General features: G+C 46.8%; 2 non-coding genes across 2 annotated transcripts; both read right to left on the bottom strand.

The window, feature by feature from the left end:
* Positions 1-18,928: 18,928 nt before the first annotated feature.
* On the bottom strand, positions 18,929-19,001 carry TRNAT-GGU (transfer RNA threonine (anticodon GGU)). The gene has a single exon. It is a non-coding gene; the product is annotated as a tRNA-Thr (tRNA).
* A 368-nt stretch (positions 19,002-19,369) lies between these two features.
* On the bottom strand, positions 19,370-19,442 carry TRNAT-GGU (transfer RNA threonine (anticodon GGU)). The gene has a single exon. It is a non-coding gene; the product is annotated as a tRNA-Thr (tRNA).
* Between the last annotated feature and the right edge of the window lie 479 nt (positions 19,443-19,921).

Here is a 19,921-nt window from a genome sequence, read left to right on the forward strand (position 1 = left end):
AATGGTTATCGCGTTCATCTGTTAACCGAAAGGTTGGTGGCTCGAGCCCACCCGGGAGCGGTGTTGTGAGATCTCAAAAGTAACGTAAAAAGCCAAAGTTTTTCCACAATACCTGACAACATTTTAAATTCTAAGCTTCCATGGCGCAATGCTTTGTGCGTTCGGCTGTTAACCGAAAGGTCGGTGGTTCGAGCTAATCCGGGAGCGGTGTTGTGAGGCCTCAGATGTGACGTAAAAAGTCAAAGTTTTCCCACAATACCTGACGAACATTTATTTTATCGGCTTCCGTGGCGCAATGGTTAGCGCATTCGGCTGTTAACCGAAAGGTTGGTGGTTCGAGCCCATCCCGGAGCGGTGTTATGAGTTCTCAGATGTGACGTAAAAAGTCAAAGTTTTTCCACAATACCTGACGACGATATAATTTTTGGGCTTCCGTTGCGCAATGGTTATCGCGTTCATCTGTTAACCGAAAGGTTGGTGGTTCGAGCCCACCCAGGAGCGGTGTTGTGAGATCTCAAAAGTAACGTAAAAAGCCAAAGTTTTTCCACAATACCTGACAACATTTTAAATTCTAAGCTTCCATGGCGCAATGCTTAGGGCGTTCGGCTGTTAACCGAAAGGTCGGTGGTTCGAGCCCACCCGGGAGCGGTGTTGTGAGGCCTCAGATGTGACGTAAAAAGTCAAAGTTTTCCCACAATACCTGTCGAACATTTATTTTTTGGGCTTCCGTGGCGCAAAGGTTAGCGCATTCGGCTGTTAACCGAAAGGTTGGTGGTTCGAGCCCATCCCGGAGCGGTGTTGTGGAGTCCCAGATGTGACGTAAAAAGTCAAAGTTTTTCCACAATACCTGACGGCCATTTAATTTTTGGGCTTCCGTGGCGCAATGGTTAGCGCGTTCGGCTGTTAATCGAAAGGTTGGTGGTTCCAGCCCATCCGGGAGCGGTGTTGTGAGGTCTCAGATGTGACGTAAAAAGCCAAAGTTTTTCCACAATACCTGACAACCATTGAATTTCTGAGCTTCCGTGGCTCAATGGTTAGCGCGTTCGGCTTTTAACTGAAAGGTTAGTGGTTCGAGCCCATCCGGGAGCGGTGTTGTGAAGTCTCAGATGTGACGTAAAAAGTAAAAGTTTTTCCACAATACCTGACGACGGTATAATTTTGGGCTTCCGTTGCGCAATGGTTATCGCGATCATCTGTTAACCGAAAGGTTGGTGGTTCTAGCCCTCCCGGGAGCGGTGTTGTGAGATCTCAAAAGTACCGTAGAAAGCCAAAGTTTTTCCACAATACCTGACAACAATTTAAATTCTAAGCTTCCTTGGCGCAAAGCTTAGTGCGCTCGGCTGTTAACCGAAAGGTTGGTGGTTCGAGCCCATCCGGGAGCGGTGTTGTGAGGTCTCAGATGTGACGTAAAAAGTCAAAGTTTTTCCATAATACCTGACGACGTTACAATTTTTGGGCTTCCGTTGCGCAACGGTTATCGCGTTCATCTGTTAACCGAAAGGTTGGTGGCTCGAGCCCACCCAGGAGCGGTGTTGTGAGATCTCAAAAGTAACGTAAAAAGCCAAAGTTTTTCCACAATACCTGACAACATTTTAAATTCTAAGCTTCCATGGCGCAATGCTTAGGGCGTTCGGCTGTTAACCGAAAGGTCGGTGGTTCGAGCCCACCCGGGAGCGGTGTTGTGAGGCCTCAGATGTGACGTAAAAAGTCAAAGTTTTCCCACAATACCTGTCGAACATTTATTTTTTGGGCTTCCGTGGCGCAAAGGTTAGCGCATTCGGCTGTTAACCGAAAGGTTGGTGGTTCGAGCCCATCCCGGAGCGGTGTTGTGGAGTCCCAGATGTGACGTAAAAAGTCAAAGTTTTTCCACAATACCTGACGGCCATTTAATTTTTGGGCTTCCGTGGCGCAATGGTTAGCGCGTTCGGCTGTTAATCGAAAGGTTGGTGGTTCCAGCCCATCCGGGAGCGGTGTTGTGAGGTCTCAGATGTGACGTAAAAAGCCAAAGTTTTTCCACAATACCTGACAACCATTGAATTTCTGAGCTTCCGTGGCTCAATGGTTAGCGCGTTCGGCTTTTAACTGAAAGGTTAGTGGTTCGAGCCCATCCGGGAGCGGTGTTGTGAAGTCTCAGATGTGACGTAAAAAGTAAAAGTTTTTCCACAATACCTGACGACGGTATAATTTTGGGCTTCCGTTGCGCAATGGTTATCGCGATCATCTGTTAACCGAAAGGTTGGTGGTTCTAGCCCTCCCGGGAGCGGTGTTGTGAGATCTCAAAAGTACCGTAGAAAGCCAAAGTTTTTCCACAATACCTGACAACAATTTAAATTCTAAGCTTCCTTGGCGCAAAGCTTAGTGCGCTCGGCTGTTAACCGAAAGGTTGGTGGTTCGAGCCCATCCGGGAGCGGTGTTGTGAGGTCTCAGATGTGACGTAAAAAGTCAAAGTTTTTCCATAATACCTGACGACGTTACAATTTTTGGGCTTCCGTTGCGCAACGGTTATCGCGTTCATCTGTTAACCGAAAGGTTGGTGGCTCGAGCCCACCCGGGAGCGGTGTTGTGAGATCTCAAAAGTAACGTAAAAAGCCAAAGTTTTTCCACAATACCTGACAACATTTTAAATTCTAAGCTTCCATGGCGCAATGCTTTGTGCGTTCGGCTGTTAACCGAAAGGTCGGTGGTTCGAGCCCATCCGGGAGCGGTGTTGTGAGGCCTCAGATGTGACGTAAAAAGTCAAAGTTTTCCCACAATACCTGACGAACATTTATTTTATCGGCTTCCGTGGCGCAATGGTTAGCGCATTCGGTTGTTAACCGAAAGGTTGGTGGTTCGAGCCCATCCCGGAGCGGTGTTATGAGATCTCAGATGTGACGTAAAAAGTCAAAGTTTTTCCACAATACCTGACGACGATATAATTTTTGGGCTTCCGTTGCGCAATGGTTATCGCGTTCATCTGTTAACCGAAAGGTTGGTGGTTCGAGCCCACCCAGGAGCGGTGTTGTGAGATCTCAAAAGTAACGTAAAAAGCCAAAGTTTTTCCACAATACCTGACAACATTTTAAATTCTAAGCTTCCATGGCGCAATGCTTAGGGCGTTCGGGTGTTAACCGAAAGGTCGGTGGTTCGAGCCCACCCGGGAGCGGTGTTGTGAGGCCTCAGATGTGACGTAAAAAGTCAAAGTTTTCCCACAATACCTGACGAACATTTATTTTTTGGGCTTCCGTGGCGCAAAGGTTAGCGCATTCGGCTGTTAACCGAAAGGTTGGTGGTTCGAGCCCATCCCGGAGCGGTGTTGTGGAGTCCCAGATGTGACGTAAAAAGTCAAAGTTTTTCCACAATACCTGACGGCCATTTAATTTTTGGGCTTCCGTGGCGCAATGGTTAGCGCGTTCGGCTGTTAATCGAAAGGTTGGTGATTCCAGCCCATCCGGGAGCGGTGTTGTGAGGTCTCAGATGTGACGTAAAAAGCCAAAGTTTTTCCACAATACCTGACAACCATTGAATTTCTGAGCTTCCGTGGCTCAATGGTTAGCGCGTTCGGCTTTTAACTGAAAGGTTAGTGGTTCGAGCCCATCCGGGAGCGGTGTTGTGAAGTCTCAGATGTGACGTAAAAAGTAAAAGTTTTTCCACAATACCTGACGACGGTATAATTTTGGGCTTCCGTTGCGCAATGGTTATCGCGATCATCTGTTAACCGAAAGGTTGGTGGTTCTAGCCCTCCCGGGAGCGGTGTTGTGAGATCTCAAAAGTACCGTAGAAAGCCAAAGTTTTTCCACAATACCTGACAACAATTTAAATTCTAAGCTTCCTTGGCGCAATGCTTAGTGCGCTCGGCTGTTAACCGAAAGGTTGGTGGTTCGAGCCCATCCGGGAGCGGTGTTGTGAGGTCTCAGATGTGACGTAAAAAGTCAAAGTTTTTTTACAATACCTGACAACCATTGAATTTCTGAGCTTCCGTGGCTCAATGGTTAGCGCGTTCGGCTGTTAACTGAAAGGTTGGTGGTTCGAGCCCATGCGGGAGCGGTGTTGTGAGGTCTCAGATGTGACGTAAAAAGTCAAAGTTTTTCCATAATACCTGACGACGTTACAATTTTTGGGCTTCCGTTGCGCAACGGTTATCGCGTTCATCTGTTAACCGAAAGGTTGGTGGCTCGAGCCCACCCGGGAGCGGTGTTGTGAGATCTCAAAAGTAACGTAAAAAGCCAAAGTTTTTCCACAATACCTGACAACATTTTAAATTCTAAGCTTCCATGGCGCAATGCTTTGTGCGTTCGGCTGTTAACCGAAAGGTCGGTGGTTCGAGCCCATCCGGGAGCGGTGTTGTGAGGCCTCAGATGTGACGTAAAAAGTCAAAGTTTTCCCACAATACCTGACGAACATTTATTTTATCGGCTTCCGTGGCGCAATGGTTAGCGCATTCGGCTGTTAACCGAAAGGTTGGTGGTTCGAGCCCATCCCGGAGCGGTGTTATGAGATCTCAGATGTGACGTAAAAAGTCAAAGTTTTTCCACAATACCTGACGACGATATAATTTTTGGGCTTCCGTTGCGCAAGGGTTATCGCGTTCATCTGTTAACCGAAAGGTTGGTGATTCGAGCCCTCCCGAGAGCGGTGTTGTGAGATCTCAAAAGTAACGTAAAAAGCCAAAGTTTTTCCACAATACCTGACAACAATTTAAATTCAAAGCTTCCTTGGTGCAATGCTTAGTGCGTTTGGCTGTTAACCGAAAGGTTGGTGGTTCGAGCCCATCCGGGAGCGGTGTTGTGAGGTCTCAGATGTGACGTAAAAAGTCAAAGTTTTTCCACAATACCTGACAACCATTGAATTTCTGAGCTTCCGTGGCTCAATGGTTAGCGCGTTCGGCTTTTAACTGAAAGGTTAGTGGTTCGAGCCCATCCGGGAGCGGTGTTGTGAAGTCTCAGATGTGACGTAAAAAGTAAAAGTTTTTCCACAATACCTGACGACGGTATAATTTTGGGCTTCCGTTGTTCAATGGTTATCGCGTTCATCTGTTAACCGAAAGGTTGGTGGTTCGAGCCCACCCAGGAGCGGTGTTGTGAGATCTCAGAAGTAATGTAAAAAGCCAAAGTTTTTCCACAATACCTGACAACATTTTAAATTCTATGCTTCCATGGCGCAATGCTTAGGGCGTTCGGCTGTTAACCGAAAGGTCGGTGGTTCGAGCCCACCCGGGAGCGGTGTTGTGAGGCCTCAGATGTGACGTAAAAAGTCAAAGTTTTCCCACAATACCTGACGAACATTTATTTTTTGGGCTTCCGTGGCGCAAAGGTTAGCGCATTCGGCTGTTAACCGAAAGGTTGGTGGTTCGAGCCCATCCCGGAGCGGTGTTGTGGAGTCCCAGATGTGACGTAAAAAGTCAAAGTTTTTCCACAATACCTGACGGCCATTTAATTTTTGGGCTTCCGTGGCTCAATGGTTAGCGCGTTCGGCTTTTAACTGAAAGGTTAGTGGTTCGAGCCCATCCGGGAGCGGTGTTGTGAAGTCTCAGATGTGACGTAAAAAGTAAAAGTTTTTCCACAATACCTGACGACGGTATAATTTTGGGCTTCCGTTGCGCAATGGTTATCGCGATCATCTGTTAACCGAAAGGTTGGTGGTTCTAGCCCTCCCGGGAGCGGTGTTGTGAGATCTCAAAAGTACCGTAGAAAGCCAAAGTTTTTCCACAATACCTGACAACAATTTAAATTCTAAGCTTCCTTGGCGCAATGCTTAGTGCGCTCGGCTGTTAACCGAAAGGTTGGTGGTTCGAGCCCATCCGGGAGCGGTGTTGTGAGGTCTCAGATGTGACGTAAAAAGTCAAAGTTTTTTTACAATACCTGACAACCATTGAATTTCTGAGCTTCCGTGGCTCAATGGTTAGCGCGTTCGGCTGTTAACTGGAAGGTTGGTGGTTCGAGCCCATCCGGGAGCGGTGTTGTGAAGTCTCAGATGTGACGTAAAAAGTCAAAGTTTTTCCAGAATACCTGACGACGATATAATTTTGGGCTTCCGTTGCGCAATGGTTATCGCGTTCATCTGTTAACCGAAAGGTTGGTGGTTCGAGCCCACCCGGGAGCAGTGTTGTGAGATCTCAAAAGTAACGTAAAAAGCCAAACTTTTTCCACAATACCTGACAACATTTTAAATTCTAAGCTTCCATTGCGCAATGCTTAGTGCGTTCGGCTGTTAACCGAAAGGTCGGTGGTTCGAGCCAATCCGGGAGCGGTGTTGTGAGGTCTCAGATGTGACGTAAAAAGTCAAAGTTTTCCCACAATACCTGACGAACCTTTATTTTTTGGGCTTCCGTGGCGCAATGGTTAGCGCATTCGGCTGTTAACCGAAAGGTTGGTGGTTCGAACCCATCCCGGAGCGGTGTTGTGAGATCTCAGACGTGACGTAAAAAGTCAAAGTTTTTCCACAATACCTGACGACGATATAAATTTTGGGCTTCCGTTGCGCAATGGTTATCGCGTTCATCTGTTAACCGAAAGGTTGGTGGTTCGAGCCCTCCCGGGAGCGGTGTTGTGAGATCTCAAAAGTAACGTATAAAGCCAAAGTTTTTCCACAATACCTGACAACATTTTAAATTCTAAGCTTCCGTGGCGCAATGCTTAGAGCGTTCGGCTGTTAACCGAAAGGTTGGTGGTTCGAGCCAATCCGGGAGCGGTGTTGTGAGGTCTCAGATGTGACGTAAAAAGTCAAAGTTTTTCCACAATACCTGACAACCATTTAATTTCTGAGCTTCCGTGGCTCAATGGTTAGCGCGTTCGGCTGTTAACCGAAAGGTTGGTCGTTCGAGCCCACCCGGGAGCGGTGTTGTGAGATCTCAAATGTAACGTGAAAAGTCAAAGTTTTTCCACAATACCTGACAACAATTTAAATTCTAAGCTTCCTTGACGCAATGCTTAGTGCGTTCGGCTGTTAACCGAAAGGTTGGTGGTTCGAGCCCATCCGGGAGCGGTGTTGTGAGGTCTCAGATGTGACGTAAAAAGTCAAAGTTTTTCCACAATACCTGACAACCATTGAATTTCTGAGCTTCCGTGGCTCAATGGTTAGCGCGTTCGGCTGTTAACTGAAAGGTTGGTGGTTCGAGCCCATCCGGGAGCGGTGTTGTGAAGTCTCAGATATGACGTAAAAAGTCAAAGTTTTTCCACAATACCTGACGACGATATAATTTTGGGCTTCCGTTGCGCAATGGTTATCGCGTTCATCTGTTAACCGAAAGGTTGGTGGTTCGAGCCCTTCCGGGAGCGGTGTTGTGAGATCTCAAAAGTAACGTAAAAAGCCAAAGTTTTTCCACAATACCTGACATCAATTTAAATTCTAAGCTTCCTTGGCGCAATGCTTAGTGCGCTCGGCTGTTAACCGAAAGGTTGGTGGTTCGAGCCCATCCGGGAGCGGTGTTGTGAGGTGTCAGATGTGACGTAAAAAGTCAAAGTTTTTCCACAATACATGACGACGATATAATTTTGGGCTTCCGTTGCGCAATGGTTATCGCGTTCATCTGTTAACCGAAAGGTTGGTGGTTCGAGCCCACCCGGGAGCGGTGTTGTGAGATCTCAAAAGTAACGTAAAAAGCCAAACTTTTTCCACAATACCTGACAACATTTTAAATTCTAAGCTTCCATTGCGCAATGCTTAGTGCGTTCGGCTGTTATCCGAAAGGTCGGTGGTTCGAGCCCATCCGGGAGCGGTGTTTTGAGGCCTCAGATGTGACGTAAAAAGTCAAAGTTTTCCCACAATACCTGACGAACGTTTATTTTTTGGGCTTCCGTGGCGCAATGGTTAGCGCATTCGGCTGTTAACCGAAAGGTTGGTGGTTCGAGCCCATCCCGGACCGGTGTTGTGAGATCTCAGACGTGACGTAAAAAGTCAAAGTTTTTCCACAATAGCTGACGACGATATAATTTTTGGGCTTCCGTTGCGCAATGGTTATCGCGTTCATCTGTTAACCGAAAGGTTGGTGGTTCGAGCCCACCCGGGGGCGGTGTTGTGAGATCTCAAAAGTAACGTAAAAAGCCAAACTTTTTCCACAATACCTGACAACAATTTAAATTCTAAGCTTCCTTGGCGCAATGCTTAGTGCGCTCGGCTGTTAACCGAAAGGTTGGTGGTTCGAGCCCATCCGGGAGCGGTGTTGTGAGGTCTCAGATGTGACGTAAAAAGTCAAAGTTTTTCCACAATACCTGACAACCATTGAATTTCTGAGCTTCCGTGGCTCAATGGTTAGCGCGTTCGGCTGTTAACTGAAAGGTTGGTGGTTCGAGCCCATCCGGGAGCGGTGTTGTGAAGTCTCAGATGTGACGTAAAAAGTCAAAGTTTTTCCAGAATACCTGACGACGATATAATTTTGGGCTTCCGTTGCGCAATGGTTATCGCGTTCATCTGTTAACCGAAAGGTTGGTGGTTCGAGCCCACCCGGGAGCGGTGTTGTGAGATCTCAAAAGTAACGTAAAAAGCCAAACTTTTTCCACAATACCTGACAACATTTTAAATTCTAAGCTTCCATGGCGCATTCTTAGTGCGTTCGGCTGTTATCCGAAAGGTCGGTGGTTCGAGCCCATCCGGGAGCGGTGTTTTGAGGCCTCAGATGTGACGTAAAAAGTCAAAGTTTTCCCACAATACCTGACGAACGTTTATTTTATGGGCTTCCGTGGCGCAATGGTTAGCGCATTCGGCTGTTAACCGAAAGGTTGGTGGTTCGAGCCCATCCCGGAGCGGTGTTGTGAGATCTCAGATGTGACGTAAAAAGTCAAAGTTTTTCCACAATACCTGACGACGATATAATTTTTGGGCTTCCGTTGCGCAATGGTTATCGCGTTCATCTGTTAACCGAAAGGTTGGTGGTTCTAGCCCTCCCGGGAGCGGTGTTGTGAGATCTCAAAATTAACGTATAAAGCCAAAGTTTTTCCACAATACCTGACAACATTTTAAATTCTAAGCTTCCGTGGCGCAATGCTTAGTGCGTTCGGCTGTTAACCGAAAGGTTGTTGGTTCGAGCCTATCCGGGAGCGGTGTTGTGAGGTCTCAGATGTGACGTAAAAATTCAAAGTTTTTCCACAATACCTGACAACCATTGAATTTCTGAACTTCCGTGGCTCAATGGTTAGCGCGTTCGGCTGTTAACTGAAAGGTTGGTGGTTCGAGCCCATCCGGGAGCGGTGTTGTGAAGTCTCAGATGTGACGTAAAAAGTCAAAGTTTTTCCACAATACCTGACGACGATATAATTTTGGGCTTCCGTTGCGCAATGGTTATCGCGTTCATCTGTTAACCGAAAGGTTGGTGGTTCGAGCCCTTCCGGGAGCGGTGTTGTGAGATCTCAAAAGTAACGTAAAAAGCCAAAGTTTTTCCACAATACCTGACAACAATTTAAATTCTAAGCTTCCTTGGCGCAATGCTTAGTGCGCTCGGCTGTTAACCGAAAGGTTGGTGGTTCGAGCCCATCCGGGAGCGGTGTTGTGAGGTCTTAGATGTGACGTAAAAAGTCAAAGTTTTTCCACAATACCTGACAACCATTGAATTTCTGAGCTTCCGTGGCTCAATGGTTAGCGCGTTCGGCTGTTAACTGAAAGGTTGGTGGTTCGAGCCCATCCGGGAGCGGTGTTGTGAAGTCTCAGATGTGACGTAAAAAGTCAAAGTTTTTCCAGAATACCTGACGACGATATAATTTTGGGCTTCCGTTGCGCAATGGTTATCGCGTTCATCTGTTAACCGAAAGGTTGGTGGTTCGAGCCCACCCGGGAGCGGTGTTGTGAGATCTCAAAAGTAACGTAAAAAGCCAAACTTTTTCCACAATACCTGACAACATTTTAAATTCTAAGCTTCCATTTTGCAATGCTTAGTGCGTTCGGCTGTTATCCGAAAGGTCGGTGGTTCGAGCCCATCCGGGAGCGGTGTTTTGAGGCCTCAGATGTGACGTAAAAAGTCAAAGTTTTCCCACAATACCTGACGAACGTTTATTTTTTGGGCTTCCGTGGCGCAATGGTTAGCGCATTCGGCTGTTAACCGAAAGGTTGGTGGTTCGAGCCCATCCCGGAGCGGTGTTGTGAGATCTCAGATGTGACGTAAAAAGTCAAAGTTTTTCCACAATACCTGACGACGATATAATTTTTGGGCTTCCGTTGCGCAATGGTTATCGCGTTTATCTGTTAACCGAAAGGTTGGTGGTTCGAGCCCTCCCGGGAGCGGTGTTGTGAGATCTCAAAAGTAACGTATAAAGCCAAAGTTTTTCCACAATACCTGACAACATTTTAAATTCTAAGCTTCCGTGGCGCAATGCTTAGTGCGCTCGGCTGTTAACCGAAAGGTTGGTGGTTCGAGCCCATCCGGGAGCGGTGTTGTGAGGTCTCAGATGTGACGTAAAAAGTCAAAGTTTTTCCACAATACCTGACGACGATATAATTTTGGGCTTCCGTTGCGCAATGGTTATCGCGTTCATCTGTTAACCGAAAGGTTGGTGGTTCGAGCCAACCCGGGAGCGGTGTTGTGAGATCTCAAAAGTAACGTAAAAAGCCAAACTTTTTCCACAATACCTGACAACAATTTAAATTCTAAGCTTCCTTGGCGCAATGCTTAGTGCGCTCGGCTGTTAACCGAAAGGTTGGTGGTTCGAGCCCATCCGGGAGCGGTGTTGTGAGGTCTCAGATGTGACGTAAAAAGTCAAAGTTTTTCCACAATACCTGACGACGATATAATTTTGGGCTTCCGTTGCGCAATGGTTATCGCGTTCATCTGTTAACCGAAAGGTTGGTGGTTCGAGCCAACCCGGGAGCGGTGTTGTGAGATCTCAAAAGTAACGTAAAAAGCCAAACTTTTTCCACAATACCTGACAACAATTTAAATTCTAAGCTTCCTTGGCGCAATGCTTAGTGCGCTCGGCTGTTAACCGAAAGGTTGGTGGTTCGAGCCCATCCGGGAGCGGTGTTGTGAAGTCTCAGATGTGACGTAAAAAGTCAAAGTTTTTCCAGAATACCTGACGACGATATAATTTTGGGCTTCCGTTGCGCAATGGTTATCGCGTTCATCTGTTAACCGAAAGGTTGGTGGTTCGAGCCCACCCGGGAGCGGTGTTGTGAGATCTCAAAAGTAACGTAAAAAGCCAAACTTTTTCCACAATACCTGACAACATTTTAAATTCTAAGCTTCCATTGCGCAATGCTTAGTGCGTTCGGCTGTTATCCGAAAGGTCGGTGGTTCGAGCCCATCCGGGAGCGGTGTTTTGAGGCCTCAGATGTGACGTAAAAAGTCAAAGTTTTCCCACAATACCTGACGAACGTTTATTTTTTGGGCTTCCGTGGCGCAATGGTTAGCGCATTCGGCTGTTAACCGAAAGGTTGGTGGTTCGAGCCCATCCCGGAGCGGTGTTGTGAGATCTCAGATGTGACGTAAAAAGTCAAAGTTTTTCCACAATACCTGACGACGATATAATTTTTGGGCTTCCGTTGCGCAATGGTTATCGCGTTTATCTGTTAACCGAAAGGTTGGTGGTTCGAGCCCTCCCGGGAGCGGTGTTGTGAGATCTCAAAAGTAACGTATAAAGCCAAAGTTTTTCCACAATACCTGACAACATTTTAAATTCTAAGCTTCCGTGGCGCAATGCTTAGTGCGCTCGGCTGTTAACCGAAAGGTTGGTGGTTCGAGCCCATCCGGGAGCGGTGTTGTGAGGTCTCAGATGTGACGTAAAAAGTCAAAGTTTTTCCACAATACCTGACGACGATATAATTTTGGGCTTCCGTTGCGCAATGGTTATCGCGTTCATCTGTTAACCGAAAGGTTGGTGGTTCGAGCCAACCCGGGAGCGGTGTTGTGAGATCTCAAAAGTAACGTAAAAAGCCAAACTTTTTCCACAATACCTGACAACAATTTAAATTCTAAGCTTCCTTGGCGCAATGCTTAGTGCGCTCGGCTGTTAACCGAAAGGTTGGTGGTTCGAGCCCATCCGGGAGCGGTGTTGTGAGGTCTCAGATGTGACGTAAAAAGTCAAAGTTTTTCCACAATACCTGACAACCATTGAATTTCTGAGCTTCTGTGGCTCAATGGTTAGCGCGTTCGGCTGTTAACTGAAAGGTTGGTGGTTCGAGCCCATCCGGGAGCGGTGTTGTGAAGTCTCAGATGTGACGTAAAAAGTCAAAGTTTTTCCAGAATACCTGACGACGATATAATTTTGGGCTTCCGTTGCGCAATGGTTATCGCGTTCATCTGTTAACCGAAAGGTTGGTGGTTCGAGCCCACCCGGGAGCGGTGTTGTGAGATCTCAAAAGTAACGTAAAAAGCCAAACTTTTTCCACAATACCTGACAACATTTTAAATTCTAAGCTTCCATTGCGCAATGCTTAGTGCGTTCGGCTGTTATCCGAAAGGTCGGTGGTTCGAGCCCATCCGGGAGCGGTGTTTTGAGGCCTCAGATGTGACGTAAAAAGTCAAAGTTTTCCCACAATACCTGACGAACGTTTATTTTTTGGGCTTCCGTGGCGCAATGGTTAGCGCATTCGGCTGTTAACCGAAAGGTTGGTGGTTCGAGCCCATCCCGGAGCGGTGTTGTGAGATCTCAGATGTGACGTAAAAAGTCAAAGTTTTTCCACAATACCTGACGACGATATAATTTTTGGGCTTCCGTTGCGCAATGGTTATCGCGTTTATCTGTTAACCGAAAGGTTGGTGGTTCGAGCCCTCCCGGGAGCGGTGTTGTGAGATCTCAAAAGTAACGTATAAAGCCAAAGTTTTTCCACAATACCTGACAACATTTTAAATTCTAAGCTTCCGTGGCGCAATGCTTAGTGCGCTCGGCTGTTAACCGAAAGGTTGGTGGTTCGAGCCCATCCGGGAGCGGTGTTGTGAGGTCTCAGATGTGACGTAAAAAGTCAAAGTTTTTCCACAATACCTGACGACGATATAATTTTGGGCTTCCGTTGCGCAATGGTTATCGCGTTCATCTGTTAACCGAAAGGTTGGTGGTTCGAGCCCTTCCGTGAGCGGTGTTGTGAGATCTCAAAAGTAACGTAAAAAGCCAAAGTTTTTCCACAATACCTGACAACAATTTAAATTCTAAGCTTCCTTGGCGCAATGCTTAGTGCGCTCGGTTGTTAACCGAAAGGTTGGTGGTTCGAGCCCATCCGGGAGCGGTGTTGTGAGGTCTCAGATGTGACGTAAAAAGTCAAATTTTTTCCACAATACCTGACATCCATTGAATTTCTGAGCTTCTGTGGCTCAATGGTTAGCGCGTTCGGCTGTTAACTGAAAGGTTGGTGGTTCGAGCCCATCCGGGAGCGGTGTTGTGAAGTCTCAGATGTGACGTAAAAAGTCAAAGTTTTTCCAGAATACCTGACGACGATATAATTTTGGGCTTCCGTTGCGCAATGGTTATCGCGTTCATCTGTTAACCGAAAGGTTGGTGGTTCGAGCCCACCCGGGAGCGGTGTTGTGAGATCTCAAAAGTAACGTAAAAAGCCAAACTTTTTCCACAATACCTGACAACATTTTAAATTCTAAGCTTCCATTTTGCAATGCTTAGTGCGTTCGGCTGTTATCCGAAAGGTCGGTGGTTCGAGCCCATCCGGGAGCGGTGTTTTGAGGCCTCAGATGTGACGTAAAAAGTCAAAGTTTTCCCACAATACCTGACGAACGTTTATTTTTTGGGCTTCCGTGGCGCAATGGTTAGCGCATTCGGCTGTTAACCGAAAGGTTGGTGGTTCGAGCCCATCCCGGAGCGGTGTTATGAGATCTCAGATGTGACGTAAAAAGTCAAAGTTTTTCCACAATACCTGACGACGATATAATTTTTGGGCTTCCGTTGCGCAATGGTTATCAAGTTCATCTGTTAACCGAAAGGTTGGTGGTTCGAGCCCACCCAGGAGCGGTGTTGTGAGATCTCAAAAGTAACGTAAAAATCCAAAGTTTTTCCACAATACCTGACAACATTTTAAATTCTAAGCTTACATGGCGCAATGCTTAGTGCGTTCGGCTGTTAACCGAAAGGTGTGTGGTTCGAGCCCACCCGGGAGCGGTGTTGTGAGATCTCAAATGTAACGTAAAAAGTCAAAGTTTTTCCACAATACCTAACAACATTTTAAATTCTAAGCTTCCGTGGCGCAATGCTTAGTGCGTTCGGCTGTTAACCGAAAGGTTGGTGGTTCGAGCCTATCCGGGAGCGGTGTTGTGAGGTCTCAGATGTGACGTAAAAAGTCAAAGTTTTTGCACAATACCTGACAACCATTTAATTTCTGAGCTTCCGTGGCTCAATGGTTAGCGCGTTCGGCTGTTAACCGAAAGGTTGGTCTTTCGAGCCCACCCGGGAGCGGTGTTGTGAGATCTGAAATGTAACGTGAAAAGTCAAAGTTTTTCTACAATACCTGACAATATTTTAAATTCTAAGCTTCCGTGGCGCAATGCTTAGTGCGTTCGGCTGTTAACCGAAAGGTTGGTGGTTCAAGCCCATCCGGGAGCGGTGTTGTGAGGTCTCAGATGTGTCGCAAAAAGTCAAAGTTTTTCCACAATACCTGACAACCATTGAATTTCTGAGCTTCCGTGGCTCAATGGTTAGCGCGTTCGGCTGTTAACTGAAAGGTTGGTGGTTCGAGCCCATCCGGGAGCGGTGTTTTGAGGTCTCAGATGTGACGTAAAAAGTCAAAGTTTTTCCACAATACCTGACGACGATATAATTTTTGGGCTTCCGTTGCGCAACGGTTATCGCGTTCATCTGTTAACCGAAAGGTTGGTGGTTCGAGCCCACCCGGGAGCGGTGTTGTGAGTTCTCAAACGTACCGTAAAAAGCCAAAGTTTTTCCAATATACCTGACCACATTTTAAATTCTAAGCTTCCATGGCGCATTCTTAGTGCGTTCGGCTGTTAACCGAAATGTCGGTGGTTCGAGCCCACCTGGGAGCGGAGTTGTGAGGCCTCAGATGTGACGTAAAAAGTCAAAGTTTTCCCACAATACCTGACGAACATTTATTTTTTCGGCTTCCGTGGCGCAATGGTTAGCGCATTCGGCTGTTAACCGAAAGGTTGGTGGTTCGAGCCCATCCCGGAGTGGTGTTATGAGATCTCAGATGTGACGTAAAAAGTCAAAGTTTTTCCACGATACCTGACGACGATATAATTTTTGGGCTTCCGTTGCGCAATGGTTATCAAGTTCATCTGTTAACCGAAAGGTTGGTGGTTCGAGCCCACCCAGGAGCGGTGTTGTGAGATCTCAAAAGTAACGTAAAAAGCCAAAGTTTTTCCACAATACCTGACAACATTTTAAATTCTAAGCTTACATGGCGCAATGCTTAGTGCGTTCGGCTGTTAACCGAAAGGTGTGTGGTTCGAGCCCACCCGGGAGCGGTGTTGTGAGATCTCAAATGTAACGTAAAAAGTCAAAGTTTTTCCACAATACCTGACGAACATTTATTTTTTCGGCTTCCGTGGCGCAATGGTTAGCGCATTCGGCTGTTAACCGAAAGGTTGGTGGTTCGAGCCCATCCCGGAGCGGTGTTATGAGATCTCAGATAAGACGTAAAAAGTCAAAGTTTTTCCACAATACCTGACGACGATATAATTTTTGGGCTTCCGTTGCGCAATGGTTATCGCGTTCATCTGTTAACCGAAAGGTTGGTGGTTCGAGCCCACCCAGGAGCGGTGTTGTGAGATCTCAAAAGTAACGTAAAAAGCCAAAGTTTTTCCACAATACCTGACAACATTTTAAATTCTAAGCTTCCATGGCGCAATGCTTAGTGCGTTCGGCTGTTAACCGAAAGGTCGGTGGTTCGAGCCCACCCGGGAGCGGTGTTGTGAGGCCTCAGATGTGACGTAAAAAGTCAAAGTTTTTCCACAATACCTGACAACCATTTAATTTCTGAGCTTCCGTGGCTCAATGGTTAGCGCGTTCGGCTGTTAACCGAAAGGTTGGTCTTTCGAGCCCACCCGGGAGCGGTGTTGTGAGATCTGAAATGTAACGTGAAAAGTCAAAGTTTTTCTACAATACCTGACAACATTTTAAATTCTAAGCTTCCGTGGCGCAATGCTTAGTGCGTTCGGCTGTTAACCGAAAGGTTGGTGGTTCAAGCCCATCCGGGAGCGGTGTTGTGAGGTCTCAGATGTGTCGTAAAAAGTCAAAGTTTTTCCACAATACCTGACAACCATTGAATTTCTGAGCTTCCGTGGCTCAATGGTTAGCGCGTTCGGCTGTTAACTGAAAGGTTGGGGGTTCGAGCCCATCCGGGAGCGGTGTTTTGAGGTCTCAGATGTGACGTAAAAAGTCAAAGTTTTTCCACAATACCTGACGACGATATAATTTTTGGGCTTCCGTTGCGCAATGGTTATCGCGTTCATCTGTTAACCGAAAGGTTGGTGGTTCGAGCCCACCCAGGAGCGGTGTTGTGAGATCTCAAAAGTAACGTAAAAAGCCAAAGTTTTTCCACAATACCTGACAACATTTTAAATTCTAAGCTTCCATGGCGCAATGCTTAGTGCGTTCGGCTGTTAACCGAAAGGTGTGTGGTTCGAGCCCACCCGGGAGCGGTGTTGTGAGATCTCAAATGTAACGTAAAAAGTCAAAGTTTTTCCACAATACCTGACGAACATTTATTTTTTCGGCTTCCGTGGCGCAATGGTTAGCGCATTCGGCTGTTAACCGAAAGGTTGGTGGTTCGAGCCCATCCGGGAGCGGTGTTGTGAGGTCTCAGATGTGACGTAAAAAGTCAAAGTTTTTCCACAATACCTGACAACCATTTAATTTCTGAGCTTCCGTGGCTCAATGGTTAGCGCGTTCGGCTGTTAACCGAAAGGTTGGTCGTTCGAGCCCATCCCGGAGCGGTGTTATGTGATCTCAGATGTGACGTAAAAAGTCAAAGTTTTTCCACAATACCTGACGACGATATAATTTTTGGGCTTCCGTTGCGCAATGGTTATCGCGTTCATCTGTTAACCGAAAGGTTGGTGGTTCGAGCCCACCCAGGAGCGGTGTTGTGAGATCTCAAAAGTAACGTAAAAAGCCAAAGTTTTTCCACAATACCTGACAACATTTTAAATTCTAAGCTTCCATGGCGCAATGCTTAGTGCGTTCGGCTGTTAACCGAAAGGTCGGTGGTTCGAGCCCACCCGGGAGCGGTGTTGTGAGGCCTCAGATGTGACGTAAAAAGTCAAAGTTTTCCCACAATACCTGACGAACAATTTGTACTCTTTCCTCGAATAGGGGGAAAAATGACCGGGGGATTTTGTCATGAGAGAGCGGGGATTTTGTAAGTTTTCAAAAATGGGGGATTATGACCGGGGTTCTTTTGTCTTGGGGGTATTTAGTCCGTATACCCTCTTTTTTGCATTTCCTGTTACGGGGGATTATTCGGTGTTTTATCTTTTAGTATAGAGTACGTATGCATTGTTAAAAATATTTTAAGGTACCGTATGAAATTCGCTATTGTTGTTCTCTTCAATATTTCATTTCGTTGTTTTTGTTCTCGATATTGTTGCACTTCGCTAACCTTGCTATCGCTATTATTGCATTTCACTGTTGTTGTTTTCGCTATTATTGCATTTCGCTATTGTGTGTTTCGACGAAATACCCACGCATTTTCAGCATTCGACATTTTATTTTCGATATTTTGACCTGATACCCTCACGCCACCGCTCCGGGATGGGCTCCAACTAACAACCTTTCGGATAATAGCCGAACGCGCTAACCATTGCGCCACGGAAGCTCAGAAATTCAATGGTTGTCAGGTATTTTGGAAAACCCTAGACTATTTAAGCTACATCTGAGACCCACAACACCTCTCCCGGATGGGCTCGAACTAACAACCTTTCGGTTAACAGCCGAACGCGCTAACCATTGCACCACGGAAGCCCAAAAATTAAATGGTCGTCAAGTATTGCTGAAAAACTTTGGCTTTTTACGCTACATCTGAGACCTCACAACACCGCTCCCGGATGGGCTCGAACCACCAACCTATCGGTTAACAGCCGAACGCGCTAACCATTGCGCCGAGGAAGCCCAAAAATTAAATGTTCGTCTGGTATTGTGCAAAAACACTGACTTTTTACGTTACATCTGAGACCTCACAACACCGCTCCCGGGTGGGCTCAAACCACCAACCTTTCGGTTAACAGCCGAACGCGCTAACCATTGCATCACGGAAGCTCAGAAATTAAATGGGTTTCAGGTATTGTGGAAAACTTATGACTTTTTACGCTACATCTGAGACCCCACAACACCGCTCCCGGATTTGCTCGAACCACCAACCTTTCGGTTAACAGCTGAACGCGCTAACCTTTACGCCACGGAAGCCCAAAAATTAGATGTTCGTCAGGCATTGTGGAAAAACACCGACTTTTTACGTTACATCTGAGACCTCACAACACCGCTCCCGGATGGACTCGAACCACCAACCTATCGGTTAACAGCCGAACGCGCTAACCATTGCGCCACGGAAGCCCAAAAATTAAATGTTCGTCTGGTATTGTGCAAAAACACTGACTTTTTACGTTACATCTGAGACCTCACAACACCGCTCCCGGGTGGGCTCGAACCACCAACCTTTCGGTTAACAGCCGAACGCGCTAACCATTGCTTCACGGAAGCTCAGAAATTAAATGGTTGTCAGGTATTGTGGAAAACTTATGACTTTTTACGCTACATCTGAGACCCCACAACACCGCTCCCGGATGGGCTCGAACCACCAACCTTTCGGTTAACAGCCGAACGCGATAACCATTGCGCAAGGGAAGCCCAAAAATTAAATGGTCGTCAAGTATTGTTGAAAAACTTTGGCTTTTTACGTTACAATTGATATCTCACAACAACGCTCCCGGGTGGGCTCGAACCACCAACTTTTCGGTTAACATCCGAACGCGCTAACCATTGAGCCACGGAAGCTAAGAAAATAAATAATTGTCAGGTATTGTGGAAAACTTATGACTTTTTACGCTACATCTGAGACCCCACAACATCTCTCCCGGGTGGGCTCGAACCACCAACCTTTCGGTTACCAGCCGAACGCGCTAACCTTTACGCCACGGAAGCCCAAAAATTAGATGTTCGTCAGGCATTGTGGAAAAACACCGACTTTTTACGTTACATCTGAGACCTCACAACACCGCTCCCGGATGGACTCGAACCACCAACCTATCGGTTAACAGCCGAACGCGCTAACCATTGCGCCACGGAAGCCCAAAAATTAAATGTTCGTCTGGTATTGTGCAAAAACACTGACTTTTTACGTTACATCTGAGACCTCACAACACCGCTCCCGGGTGGGCTCGAACCACCAACCTTTCGGTTAACAGCCGAACGCGCTAACCATTGCTTCACGGAAGCTCAGAAATTAAATGGTTGTTAGGTATTGTGGAAATCTTATGACTTTTTACGCTACATCTGAGACCCCACAACATCTCTCCCGGGTGGGCTCGAACCACCAACCTTTCGGTTACCAGCCGAACGCGCTAACCATTGCGCCACGGAAGCCCAAAAATTAAACGTTCGTCAGGTATTGTGCAAAAACACTGACTTTTTACGTTACATCTGAGACCTCACAACACCGCTCCCGGGTGGGCTCGAACCACCAACCTTTCGGTTAACAGCCGAACGCGATAACCATTGCGCAACAGAAGCCCAAATATTAAATGTTCGTCTGGTATTGTGGAAAAACCCTGACTTTTTACGTTACATCTGAGGACTCACAACACCGCTCCCGGGTGGGCTCGAACCACGAACTTTTCGGTTAACAGCCGAACGCGTTAACCATTGAGCCACGGAAGCTCAGAAATTAAATGTTTGTCAGGTATTGTGCAAAAACACTGACTTTTTACGTTACATCTGAGACCTCACAACACCGCTCCCGGTTGGGCTCGAACCACCAACCTTTCGGTTAACAGCCGAACGCGCTAACCATTGCGCCACTTAAGCTCAGAAATTCAATGGCTGTCAGGTATTGTGGAAAACTT

This window comes from Phalangium opilio, unplaced genomic scaffold, assembly GCF_054372755.1.
Source record: "Phalangium opilio isolate 3A_F unplaced genomic scaffold, DU_Popi_V2 ptg001170l_1, whole genome shotgun sequence".
NCBI classification, from domain to species: Eukaryota; Metazoa; Arthropoda; class Arachnida; order Opiliones; family Phalangiidae; genus Phalangium; species Phalangium opilio.